This window comes from Astatotilapia calliptera, chromosome 15, assembly GCF_964374335.1.
Source record: "Astatotilapia calliptera chromosome 15, fAstCal68.1, whole genome shotgun sequence".
In the NCBI taxonomy this organism is placed as follows: domain Eukaryota; kingdom Metazoa; phylum Chordata; class Actinopteri; order Cichliformes; family Cichlidae; genus Astatotilapia; species Astatotilapia calliptera.
The window spans coordinates 6,753,426-6,766,373 of record NC_137436.1 but is presented as its reverse complement, the minus strand read 5'-3'; positions in this window follow the sequence as shown (position 1 = coordinate 6,766,373).

Here is a 12,948-nt window from a genome sequence, read left to right as displayed (position 1 = left end):
AGCTTGACATGAGTATTTCAGAAACTGCTGATCTACTGGGATTTTTCTACACAATCATTTTTAGGGTTTACAGAGAATGGTCTAAAAAAGAGAGAATACTCAGTGAGCTGCAGTTCTCTGGGTGAAAATGCTTTGTTGATGCCAGAGATCAGAGAAAAATTCCAAGGCTGCTTCAAGCTGATAGGAAGTTAACAGTAACTCAAATAATCAGTTGTTACAAACAAGGTATGCAGAAGGGCATCTCTGAATGGGCGACGCGTTAAACTTTGAAGCAGATGTACTGCAGCAGCAAAAGCCATACCACTCCTGTTAGCTATGTAAAGCTACAATTCAACAACAGAAGATTGCTTGGTCTGATGAGTCTTTCTGCTGGAACATTTGGATAGTAGAGTCACGATTTAGCATGAACAATGTGAAAACATGGACCTTATGTCATCAGTTCAGGCTAGTGGTTGGGTAATGGTATTGGGGAACAGTTTGGGCCCCTTAGAAACAACTGAGCATTGTACTTGTAAGCACATGTAAAAAGCCATGCCCCATGTTAAAGTATAATAATTTCAAGCTGATTTCTTGACATGACAGTGAGGTCACTGTAGTGAAATGGCTTCCACAGTCATCAGATCTCAATTCAGTAGAGCACCTTTAGGATTTGGTGGAATGTGAGATTCACATCATGGATGAATGACATGATTCTAAATGTCCAACACCTTTCTGAGTTTGTGCCTCATTAAGAATGAATTAACAGAGTTTGAAGGCAAAAAAAGGAGGGTTCAACCCAGGACTTGCAAGGTGTACTAATAAAGCATCTGATGGGTTTCTATACAGTCCTGGTGGACAGTAACATGAGAAGGAAGGAGCAGAAGAAAACAGAGCAGATGTGGAATGTAAAGTCCAAAGTTGTCCCAGAGGAAACAGGAGCATTAGGAGTTACAGTGGGGCAAAAAAGTATTTTGTCAGCCACCGATTGTGCAAGTTCCCCCACTTAAAATGATGACAGAGGTCAGTAATTTGCACCAGAGGTACACTTCAACTGTGAGAGACAGAATGTGAAAAAAAAATCCATGAATTCACATGGTAGGATTTGTAAAGAATCTATTCGTAAATCAGGGTGGAAAATAAGTATTTGGTCACATCAAACAAGGAAAATCTCTGGCTCTCACAGACCTGTAACGTCTTCTGTAAGAAGCTTTTCTGTCCCCCACTCGTTACCTGTATGAATGGCACCTGTTTGAACTCATCATCTGTATAAAAGACACCTGTCCACAGCCTCAAACAGTCAGACTCCAAACTCCGCCATGGCCAAGACCAAAGAGCTTTCGAAGGACACCAGGAAAAGTATTGTAGACCTGCACCAGACTGGGAAGAGTGAATCTACAATAGGCAAGCAGCTTGGTGTGAAAAAATCAACTGTGGGAGCAATCATCAGAAAATGGAAGACATACAAGACCACTGATAATCTCCCTCGATCTGGGGCTCCACGCAAGATCTCATCCCGTGGGGTCAAAATGATCATGAGAACGGTGAGCAAAGATCCCAGAACCACACGGGGGGACCTGGTGAATGACCTGCAGAGAGCTGGGACCAAAGTAACAAAGGTCACCATCAGTAACACACTACAACGGCAGGGAATCAAATCCCGCAGTGCCAGACGTGTTCCGCTGCTGAAGCCAGTGCATGTCCAGGCCCGTCTGAAGTTTGCCAGAGAGCACATGGATGATACAGCAGAGGATTGGGAGAATGTCATGTGGTCAGATGAAACCAAAGTAGAACTTTTTGGTATAAACTCAACTCGTCGTGTTTGGAGGAAGAAGAATACTGAGTTGCATCCCAAGAACACCATACCTACTGTGAAGCATGGGGGTGGAAACATCATGCTATGGGGCTGTTTTTCTGCCAAGGGGACAGGACGACTGATCCGTGTTAAGGACAGAATGAATGGGGCCATGTATCGTGAGATTTTGAGCCAAAACCTCCTTCCATCAGTGAGAACTTTGAAGATGAAACAAGGCTGGGTCTTCCAACATGACAATGATCCAAAACACACCGCCCGGGCAACAAAGGAGTGTCTCCGTAAGAAGCATTTGAAAGTCCTGGAGTGGCCTAGCCAGTCTCCAGACCTCAACCCCATAGAAAATCTGTGGCGGGAGTTGAAAGTCCGTGTTGCTCGGCGACAGCCCCAAAACATCACTGCTCTCGAGAAGATCTGCATGGAGGAATGGGCCAAAATACCAGCTACTGTGTGTGCAAACCTGGTAAAGACCTATAGTAAACGTTTGACCTCTGTTATTGCCAACAAAGGTTATGTTACAAAGTATTGAGTTGTATTTTTGTTATTGACCAAATACTTATTTTCCACCCTGATTTACGAATAAATTCTTTACAAATCCTACCATGTGGATTCATGGATTTTTTTTTCACATTCTGTCTCTCACAGTTGAAGTGTACCTCTGGTGCAAATTACTGATCTCTGTCATCATTTTAGGTATGGGAACTTGCACAATCGGTGGCTGACTAAATACTTTTTTGCCCCACTGTATAACCCTGAAACTGGAAGAGTGGCTCCAGCAAATTCCAGGCACAACATCAGAGATCTCTGGCCAGAAATGTGCAGGCTCAGGAGCAGCTAAGGTAATGCACTAAATCCTCAGATTTCCGGGCCTAGCTTGAGGAACACACACACACGTGGGGTGTCACTCTGTGGGTGTGATAGGGAGATTTTAAAATGACAGGAAAAGTGTATTTTACCACTCACACCCCTTAGTGGTGAGCCACACTGATTTAAGATAGTTTTCCAAGATTTGTGCTGCTTTTTAAGATTGTATTAATAAATAAAAATAAATAAATAAAAATCAGAAGTAGCATAAATTTGTCAAATTAGTGTCCTAGATTCTTTTAAGCATGCTTAGAACCCAGTTTGAATATTCCCCAGTTTAGGAATATTGTCTAAATAATGAAGAAAGCAAGCAAGCAAGCAAGCAAGCGAGAAAGCGAGAAAGAAAGAAAGAAAGAAAGAAAGAAAGAAAGAAAGAAAGAAAGAAAGAAAGGCTACTGAATAAGTCAAATCCAAGGTCAGGTGATTTCCAAAATGAATCACGTCTTTAATAATGTATAATAAAGAAATTGGATGGGAATATGAAGACAGAGAGATCGTGGTGATTGGAGCAAAGAAAAACAAAAGGCAAATGAGACAGAGCAAAGAAAAGACAAGAAGCTGGCTTGAGAGCGATATTGTGGCAAGTGATGGAGAGAGAGAACAAACAGAGCGAGATGAGAGAGAGAAAAATAATCACAGCATAAAGCAGCAGCATGAACGTCAGCGAGTAAAGGAAGCAAAGGGCAGACAGAGAGAGGCAAAGAAAAATTGAGCAATAGAGAAGGAAAAAGAGATGTAGAACAGAGGATATTGATTGGTTAAAAATGCATGAGGTGTCTGGTGTGCAGCTCCTCATTTCTAATGCCTTCTGACCAGACAGGCGGAATCAAAAGCATAATCTTTGCGAATAGCTGTGTCTAATAGCTGTTTTTATATCATTTGATGCTCTATATAAGTCAGTCAGTCAGTTAGTCAGACACTGCTGAGTAACAGGCAGATGGAAGCACAGCTAGTCAGTCAGTCAGTCTCTGGCACAATCTGGCGCTAAATAACACAGTCACTCCAAAGTCTCTATCAGAAGTACAATCTTATTGAAATTGATGAGTCTGCCTGGTTTCAGTTGTTTTAAATGCAGAATATTTTGAAGAAATTGAAGCTTTGTGTGCTTTAAACTTGTGTAAAAATGTCATTTCCATTTTTCCTTTGAATTGTGGAACCAGACAGATGAATAAAGAGATATTCTTGTCAGTCTAAGAGCTCTGCATTGTTGAACCAAAACTGAGGCAGTGAACTGTGAGATGGCATCGGCCCCTTTTACAAACGGTCAGTAAGTTGGTCAGCGAATTGGCTCTTTAAACAATTTTTTACTTTATTCACCTGTAGTTCAGTTTCGGCTGAACTACAGGTGAAAAAAGGATTTCTCATCCTTTATACAATATACTGAGAACCACATTATCGTATGTTTGAGGCTATGAGTTTGCACAGTATTGCGAATTCCGCGCTTACATGCTCTAAATGACAGTGGTAATATACAGGACGGAAATTATCGTTTTACTAATAAACTTAATTTAAAAGAAGGATGTATAGATTTACCACTTTTCTTTCTAGTTTTCTCTGTGTTATCTAGTAACAGAAAAAAGTAACTCAATTAATGTAACACCTGAGTCATAATAAACCTTATTACGACCACTCAAAAAGTCTCCTGAGAAAAATAGTTTGTAGATTAACATGTTGAGTTGTGGGGATAGGCCATATTTGGATAACAGGTTAGAGCTGGACAGGTCTAATGTTAGCTAGCCAGTATGATAAAACCAACAGAACAGTTTTTTGTATCCGGCTGTAAATATTCTATGTAAGAGCAACCTTGGCCAGGCGATAAGGGGGTAGACGTAGAATATGGCCTGCAAAGCGGAAGCCCCTTTCTGCAACGACATTGGCTACGTCTACCCCCCTTATCGCCTGGCCAAAAAATTGCCATTACATGGTTCCTGTGCACTACCAAGCGAAAGCAAGGCTGACCAAAGATCACATGGTGTCAAACGTTTATGGATGATCTGAAAACCATCCATCGCCTGGGCAGAAGCTGAAGCAGTCACCGCTGACTGACATCGATGGAGACCGTTAGCTGCCCGATGCGCCGCTAAGCATAGGAGGAAGTAAGCTCTAAGTAAGTGTAAATATTCTATAAAGCAGTGTCATTCAGTTAGAGCAAGCAAGGCAAGCAGTGCTTGACCAGTAAAATCTGAAAGTAGACATTAATTATAACATTACAAAATGAACATGATCTCAATCATTTCAAATAGTGTTGTAACAAAACTTCTTAACTGTTTGCTGCATTCAACCTTTTAATTCCTGTGTTCTTGTGGCTGCATTTGAATATTGTCTCTGGAAGCAGGTTTGTGTCAGCTTGGCTCCTACTGCACTGGAGTCTTTAAGGGCCCAGTATTTTTGATGGGCATCTCCAGAAAACATAGCCTTTTCTGGTCATTATAGATAAACCATCTCTCACGGGAAACTGATGGAGAACTGGGAAAGCTGCCGCTCCGCTCTGTGTAGAAACAGAGCTAGAATTTGCAAGTAAACAAGCCCTCTGTGAGTTATCAGTGTTACAGAAAAGTTTTTCCTCAGTAACAACCTCTGCCAACGTGCGTGCATGATGTAGAAGAGTTAGACTGGTGTTAAAACGTTAACAAGTCCTTTTGCACATTAGCAGTGAAAACCTTGATGATTGAGAGAGGAACTATTTCCATGTCTGCTTCAATGAAACAGACAACTTGAATAGGTGCAGGCTCAGTCAGCACTTTGATGATTAGCATGGTTGAGATATCACTTGGCTGACTGAATGTACAAAGTTAAACCAGCTGTCTTGCTAATACAGCGCCTTCATTTTGCATTAATATTTTCAATCCTGGTGTAGATATTGAGAGTTAAGGTGTATACCTGTGTTCCTGAGCTCATTAAAACATTTTTTTTTTAGAGATATGCAGTCCTCATGGAACAGTTACAATACAAACTGATGATTTTACAGAATGTGATGCATTACTGGAGATTAAACAGATTTGCTGCAATACTTTTATCATTAATGCACAATTTGGCAGTAATACGTTTTTGTGTGTGAAGAGAGTTTTTTATTCCTCCTTTTGCTAAAGGAATGGGTTTAAAAAAAACCTATACGACTCATCACCGTCTGCCAATAGTGCATATTTAGATAACAACTACAGTTATGACATTTTACAACTCTTTAGCTTGGAGAGAATTCAAAAAGGTGAAGATGATGAGAAAAAGTGCAGCAAGTTGGACAAGGCTGTCAGCATGCATAAATGAACAAAAGAAAGGCGGAACAAAGCGGTATGTTATCAGTTTGTCTTGTTTCATCTAATATCCAGTCATGATGAGATAAAGACAGAAAGCTAAAGTCAGTAGTCTGTGTACAAAGTTTATTGCCTATTCATTATCAAGAAATATCATCGAATCAACAAATATTTATATTGGCTAATTCAGTTATTAATTCTATGATTTCTAATGTTTTATTTAAGCTTTATTTCAGATCATGAGTTGCTCTTATTTGAATTCTTTGGGCTTACGCTGAGCAAATGAGCTGCAGCTACATGGTAAGTAACAAACTATGGCTTTAAGGTTTGTTAAGTGGAGGTTTAATTTCAAAGAAGTGCCAGAGAGGCTCAATAGGATATTGGATTCAAATCAAATAAACAAGACAGATGTTTAGGCAATTTTAATTAAGCAACAATGGAAGTCAAAACAACTACCTAAGCATTTCAGTAAATCAGCTGAAGCGGTATAAAGCGGCACGTACTATCCGAACAATGGTGACACATTTTGGTGTTAGAAAAACAAACTGTATTTTTATTTGTTCAAACTGTAATTAATGAAGAATTGTAAATAGGAAAACTGTGCCACTGATTAAAATTGAGGTGGAATACTTTAACAGCATGTATTGCTTGTCCCTGAGCTCCAATTGTTCATCCTGACACTGTGACTTTAATTTCCACTTCCTCCCTGCTCTCTGCTGTCTTTCCATCTGTCCCGACCAAGTCTGCCAATACTGTGGCTGAACGTGTGTGTGTATTTGTGCCCATATGTGAGCCTGTGTGTTTTCTGTATACACTCCAGTATGTTTCCAGGTCTGTGAACTTGTATCAAGACACAGCAGGGTTTGGCAACTCTTATCAGTCAGTGCCACTACTATAGAACGAACTGCGTGCTCAACAGATCAGAGACCGAATAAGAGGACGGTCGCTGCCTGGCCAAACCACAAAGCCAAAATAACTCCAACATGTCACGGGCCATTCAGATACCTGTTGGGTAACTTGGCCTGCATTACAGTTAATATGTTTTATGTGAACATTGCCAATTTTTTACACAATCACATATGTTTATTCTATTCTACTCTATTCCATAGTCTAGTCTTGTGTATAATACTAACACATTGTCACTCCAAGACTGATATCATAAGCCCCAGGCCTTTTGGATTTAGCAGATTTCATGCTAATTCACACATCAACTCCACTGGTTGACATAATTATCTGAAACAGCAAGAAATTTTTCCTGGCCAGCACACTCGCCCTATAAACAGCGTGTGTGTGTTTGTGTGTGTGTACATGTCTTATCCCATCAGTAGTATAGCTCTGGGCTGGTTTACATTTGCATAATGAAGTCAATAACACTGGCCTCCTGGGAGGGAGCATGGTGACATTATTACTAATTTAATAAGAAGAGTTGTGTGTTCATGTGTGTGTGTGTGTGTGTGTGTGGGGGGGGGGGGGGGGTGAGAGTGAGAGAAACAAAGACAGCAAGGGACGGAGAGATAGATAAGTGCAGGATGTGAAAAGAGAGGGAAGATGGATGGAGGGGGAAAGAATGAGGAATGGAAGAAGTGTAACTCTAGAACAGGTTGGACAAACAAAGGGACAGGAGGAGAGAAGAGGAGACTAAGAAAAGGACTAGGGAGAGGTGAGGGTGAAAGGAGGACATACAGTTACAAAGGCAGAGAGGAGAAGTGAGAAGAGGGAGGAGAGGAAGAAAAGAAAGAGGGTAGGTGAAAAAGTCAGGCAGTAATGAAGGAGCAGGGAGAGGCATGGAAAGACAGACATATACGGTTGATGTATGACTGGTCTGTTCTTCACATCTGTTTAATAACAGTGTCCTTGCTGTCCTCTGCTGCTTAAAGGCCTGCAGCTATCTACTCATCCAAAATAGGTGACTGGTACCCCCTGGCAGTATTACTAAGGAAGCACATGGAACGAGCAAGCATCCGGCCCCCAAATTAATTTGTAATTTAAAATCACATCTTATTCAGTCTAATATACATCTTAATTTGACATGTTAAGACGACTTAGCAGCTCATTACGTGAAGTAACACTCCATCATGTACCTGTGGGTTATTACATGTTTTTCCAGAGAATTGATGGCGTTCCTCATTTAGCTTATAATTAATTCCAATGTGAAAATTAAAGCTTTAGATGTAGACTGGGAGGAATAAGGACCTGAATGCACTCTCATCAGAGGCAGGCGAGGTAAAAACTTAAGCCTACCTTTAATAAATGTTAGCTGAAACAGTCCAAAGCAGTGATCCCCAACGCCCGGCCCATGGACCGGTACGTGACTCGTTTGGTGCTGGGCCGCGAGAGTTGAAGCTCGGGTGTGAAATTGATGGTTTTGAGGGTTTTTATAGTTATGTTTTTAAAATCATTTTTATAGTTAACTCGGTTTACCTGGGTCTTGTCCCGTGTATTATGAATAAATCTTCTTTTTTGCTATTGGTACTGGTTTTATTTTGTTGTATTTATCCACGACACCTTAAAGGCCGGTCCGTAGCGCAAAAAAGGTTGGAGACCACTGGTCCAAAGGAAATGGGACCAAGGATTGAATGGATACATTTAGGGAGGAAAAACGCAAAGGAAAATACAAGACATAGCTGGGTAACATTAGGATAAGTAAACCAAATCAATGTTGACAAAGGGAAGGGAAGTAAAACTATAAACAAGGCACAGGCAGCTACAAACTATTAAAATAAGACAGGAAGTGGAAACAGCAACTACAAACTTAACACAGGGAAACTGAAACCACAGGATTAGATGGGAAACACTGAGGAACGGTTGGAAAACTATGAATTCAAGAGAAAATATTCAATCGTAAACTGAACTTGAAAATCCAAACTCAAAATGTTGGATCAACAATGTCTTGCACACATTTAGTTCTTTTTGGCCTTACAAATATATTATTCTTTCCTCAAGTTTAATTTAGGTAACACTGTAAGGAGCTAACAAGCACAACATATACAGACTGTATATAAAAGATGACAAAGAAAGCAGCCCGTTTTCTATAAAGTTGCTGCAGTGGCCCAAGTTTAAATCTGCCTCTGTCTCTTCTGCCCTGTGTTCTTTCTCAGCTTTCCTGTCTTCTTCAGTAAAAGCTAAAAATGTCCTCAAAAATACGTTTTAAATTATGGGAAAGCAACTACACAAAAAAGCCCCAAATGTATATTTTAAGTAATTTGATTACATGTAACGTTTTGATATAAGTTACAATGTGAAAAAAAATAATTTTAATGGAGTCTGGTCCATTGAAATTAACTTAAATAAACCTTTAATTTGATATAATTTTGTGCTACGTTGTGGGCTCTTGCTGAATGAGCCACTGATGAAGAATGTGAAGAGTGGGAGAAGAGGGTTGCATTGACAATCCAACACAATGGGCAGCACATTGAACGTGTTTTATAAGTGGTCAGAAACTTGTAAATAACTCATGAAAGAATAAAGTTACGCTGAAATCAAGCACACCATTGTTTTTCTTGTGACATTACCAATAAGTTTGATGTGTCACATGGCCCTCTTCCTATTGAAAAAACAAAAGTTGTATCCAAGATGGCCGACTTCTAAATGGCCACCATGGTCACCACCCATCTTGAGGAGTTTGCCCCCTCACATGTACTAATGTGCCACAAACAGGACTTTAATATCACCAACCATTCCCATGTTATTACGGTGTATCCATATAAATGGCCCACCCTGTACACCTTCATGCTGTTTAATTCTTGACATTGTGTACCACATCACTTAACTTGAAATTAAAAAAACCCAAAACTTTATCAACTGTAATCTTTTTCACTGAGCTTTAATTCAAGTCTTAAAAGTAAGATTTAGCATCATGCTAGTAGTGGTATCCAAGAACTTGTGTAAGGTTCACACTAACGCCTTCATACTCTCCCATACTGAGATTTATGAACCTCAGCTCTAACTGTTCACCTGAGGCACTGAACCAGATTGTTGGACACATCCCATCCAGCTGCGTCTTCTGGCCTCAGGTGGGAGCTTGTCCTTGTTCGCTGTCCTAGGTGCTGAACAGGAAGCAGGAGGGCTGAATATCTCTCCAGGATCTGAACTCGTGCCAGTGCCCAGGGATCAGTAAAGCTCTCCATGCACTGTCACAGAGGACCTCAATTTGTCAGTGTGATGGTTAGTCTCTTAAAACCCACTGGAATTGTTATACAACTGCATCACTGGGGACTTTCCGCACATACCTCTTCAATATGCTGAGTCACAGTTGCAAATATACAAAAACAAGATGTATCTGTGTATTTTTTGTCAGACTGGCACACAAAGCCAGACGCCGGCAGACACAACGTACTGTAGAGCAGACATGAGCGCCATTCTTGTTGATTGCTGTTAGTTTCATCAGAATTACTTTGGGTGTTTGGTTTCATCAGTACATCTCTCACGGGTGTGCATTTGTGTGTGCTCGAAACAGCTAGCTGAGAGAAAAATCAAATGAGATCACAAAGAAATAATGGAAAATCAGGACTAAAGCTGCAACACGCTCACCAGTAAACAAGTAATAAAAAAAAAAGGTTTTGGTGTGGGTATATGATCCCGAAAATGTAGTTTGAGATATGCAGAGCACAAGAGTCCTGTCTCTGTTTTCATCACTGTTTGCAGGTGGAGGATAACGGACCAACCGCATTCGCTGGAAGATTTTTTCCAGGTACTGTGCTTCCTGTCAAAGCTGTTGAGGTCCCTCATATACACGGAAGGTGGTGTATCCTGCGGTGTCAGTGCGTCGACACCACAGTGAGATGGGTCTGTCACTCTCAGCTTGTCACATATGATCACACAAAGGATCCGTTTAATTTTTGAATTCTGAAGATAGGGGTCATTTTTAACACACAACACTGATGCAGAATGGCACTGACACAAAACATGATCTTCTCAAGACATGACTAAAAAGTCTCTTGACGTGTCTTGGGATGAGAATGAATTAGATCTAGAGGCAGTAGCAAAGCTTGTGCTGTAACACTACTACTACTATTACTACTAACATAACTTTATAAGAGGCCAGCTAACCAGTGCCCCCAAACTGCACCTGATAGGATACATACTTGAATATTTATTATCCTGAGTTCAAACTGTGTTTCTGTCATTGTGGAAAATGGCGAAAAAACCCAGAATGATCCCATAAAGCCAAATTTTATTCACAATGGAACATAGAAAACATTGAAAATATTTAAACTGACAAAGTGTACCATTATAAGAAAAAAAAAATCAGATTATTCTGAATTTGATGGCAGCAACACACATCAGCATCCCCTCTGCTTTTAAAAACAGTCCAATTCCAGGAAAAGGAAAACCAGCTGCTGGATTTCTTGGGGAGGAATTTTGGATTTTAGAATTCTAACTGCTCAGCAGTCCTGGGTTGTCTTTGTCATATTCTTCATGTCATAATGTTCCAAATGTTTTCGGTTGATAAAACGTCTGGACTGCAAGGAGACTAGTTCAACAGCTGAACTCTTCTAAACTTGCTGTTGGAATTGATGCAATATGCCGTTTAGCATTGTCTTGCTGAAATATGCAAGGTCTTCCCTGAAAAGGACATCAAGTGGATTGGAGCATATACTGCTCTAGAACCTGTATATACCTTTTGGCATTGATGGTGCCTTTCCAGATGTGACAACAGAACAGTGTTCCATTTCTTTGCATGACAGAGCTTTACCCTGGATTTGTGATCCCATGCACAATGTCTGTTTGTGGAAGATCAGAGACTTCCAATATTTGGATTTTTTATTTTTTATCTAGATTATCAAAATCTTTGATGATAATATATATTATACATGATGGGATACTGAAAGTCTTCATAATTTTATGTTCAGAAATTTTATTTCCATAATTTGCAGATGCAGTTTTTTTGCAGATTGGTGAACCTCTGCCTGACTTTACTTCTAAGAAACTTTGCCTCTCCAAGATGCTCATTTTATAGTTAAGCTAATTATAGTTGCAAAATATTCCTCAGGCTGTTTCCTTTTCGTCCTCCCTACTATTCCAGCGTTTATTAGCACCCATCCCATGGAAAGTAAAATGTTCCATTTAGATGTGATTTTTTGTTGATAACATTTGTTTTTTATGTTCGTTTGTCAATAAAACATAACTTTATTAGATTTGTAAATCATTGCATTCTGTTTTTATTTACACAGCACCCCAACTTTTTTTTTTTGGGGGGGGGGGGGGGGGGGGGGTTGGGATTGCAGAATAATTTGTGTGGAAATTTTTTTTATAAACTGAGTAATATTTTTTCATGATGCTGTGATCTCCCTCTATGCTGTTTGTAAAGTGGTAGAAATTAGTCCCAGAGTTTGAACTCTGAAGTTTTGTTATGGACTCGGGATTCATACTCTTGGAGTTTTAAAAACTAACTGATTTTCAAGCTCTTGTGAATCAAGTATCGTGTTCAATTTCCCTAGTACCTGAGTTTTTGTATTTATATTCCTAGTCCTAAGTTCCTTGTTTGATTTAGTTAGTTCTCTTTTGTCTATCTTGGTCTCATCTCTGCGCGTCAGTTTGGCCTCTGTGTTGGTTTCTCTGTCTGTCTGTGTCTGGTCTCCAGCTCAGTATTTGTTTACCTTTTTCTCGGTGTCAAGTCTGCATTTCTGTTTCCTTGTTCGGTTATTTCCTGCTTTACTTTGGCAGGCTATGTTCACGTGTCTGTCCTTGTCTCATTTGTCAGTCATTTCCACTGGACTCAGTCTGCTTCTCCAGTCGTGTCTCCGTGTCTGCTCTCTGTGCCCTGTTTCTGTGGCTGTCTGGTGAATCTTGTCTCCTGTCTGTTTGTTTACTCCTCCCTGTGTGGCAAATTTGTATATTTGGAGTCTGGGTCTCTGTCTATGTTTATTTCTTGTCTTAATTTGATAGTCTGTCATCCTGTGTGCGTTCTATTCAGTTTTGCTTCGCCTGTCTCCTTAGTCTGATGTAGTTCACCTGTGTCCCTGGTGTGTTCCATTTCCCTGATTACCTTGTGTGTATTTAAGCCTTTAGTTTCCCTCTGTCTCTTGCTGTGATCTCCCTCTA